Here is a 1,608-nt window from a genome sequence, read left to right as displayed (position 1 = left end):
AAGATGGAGAGAACAACTGGAGAGAAAGAGACAAGAAAAGGTATGGTGAAGAAAAATCACCATCTGCTTTCTTATACTTTGTGTAGTACCAAAAAGTGTCACAAAAGAAAATACATCTGCTCTTTTATGCTAGGCTGCCTAATGCAACTTATGTCCAATTAATCTTATCAAGGACATGATCTTATTCACTCTTTTGTTTTGATGTCTACAGCCTACAGCTCCAAAGAATCAGCCTCCTCGGGTAGCCCACCACGATGCAAAAACTCAGCCAATGGACTATGGACCTCACGCTACAGACCCTAGAGGCCTGTCCTATCCTCTTTCTAATTCAGGACCAACAAGTAACATGCTACCAGGACTGCATCAATCCAGTCCACAACATGCACCACCTGCTCCAGCCTACCCAAACTTGGGTCCCAGCAGCCACTCTACACCATATTCCATGCCATACAGTAGTAACACAGGGCTACCTAGGCAGCAAGCTTCCGCTGTGGACAGCCCAGACAGCTGGAAAATGCATCCAAAGCAGCACACTGAAACTGTACCACAGTGGATGCCTCCACCACAGTCGACAGACATCAGCATTCTCCCACACTCGTCAGTGGGCAGAGGCGACCCACAAACCCCATCTGCACATTACCAGGAGCCTACACATGCTGACAGGAGGCAGGGAAACCATGATGGAGGCTACGAGAGCAGGCGGCCAATGGTGAGGTCAGCGTCGTACTCGGAAGAACAGGAACAGCACCAGAATATGACAATCAGTTGAACGCTCACACAGGCAGGTACAGAGATGATGCTGGTAGAGAAGCTTCTCCTAGAGACCAAGGAAATCAGGCCAGGGACAAGTCCCAGACAGAGTCACCCAGGGAGAAGGAGGGAAACAGAGGAGGCACCACAAGATGAAGGCAATGTAACACCTGGGAGAAGGAAGACTGATTCTCCAAGGAGAACTGGGCAATCCCCAAGGCACAGCACCAATAGACAGCAAGGTATTACCACTTAGTTTGTTCCTTAATTCTGGACTCTTCTTAGAATTGTCAAGAACTTTGTTTGAAAGTTACCTGGTACCAATGCATGAAGCTTTGGGTAAAATTTGTCAGTGTGAATCAGGTGTGAATGTAAGTTAGTAGTCATTTTTTTCTTAAAAAGTTTTGCTCACTTTGTCCTTATTTGTGATTCCAGCTTTCCGTGACATGTCACCAGAAAGAGACTCCCCTCCCAAATCCCCACCAAACAATGGTAACAACAGTGACATCGACAGTGAGCTAAGCCTTCCGCTCAGTGATAACGGTGACACTAAAGCCAAGACTGGCCCATCCAGTCCTGTTCCCTATTCCTCCACCAAAGGCAGTCCCACCATGTCCCCAGGCCTGGGTGCCACCTTCCCTCCTGACTCCCCCAGGTCTGCTGCCCACGACATCAGCTTCACACCAGAGTCAGTCAGGACTGCCTCTGTGACCCCACACGACCTCCCGGACTCACCCCCCTCACCCGCATCACCTGATCAGTCTGAACGGGACGTACCACTGAGTATGGAGGGGCTGCTGGTACTGCTGGACGTCATTGAAGAGGCGTTGCCCAGATTACGAGGACGGGGAGGGCTGT

Source organism: Branchiostoma belcheri, unplaced genomic scaffold (genome assembly GCF_001625305.1).
Source record: "Branchiostoma belcheri isolate BF01 breed outbred unplaced genomic scaffold, Haploidv18h27 scaffold1016, whole genome shotgun sequence".
NCBI classification, from domain to species: Eukaryota; Metazoa; Chordata; class Leptocardii; order Amphioxiformes; family Branchiostomatidae; genus Branchiostoma; species Branchiostoma belcheri.
The sequence above is the reverse complement of the archived record's forward strand: the minus strand, read 5'-3'. Positions refer to the sequence as shown.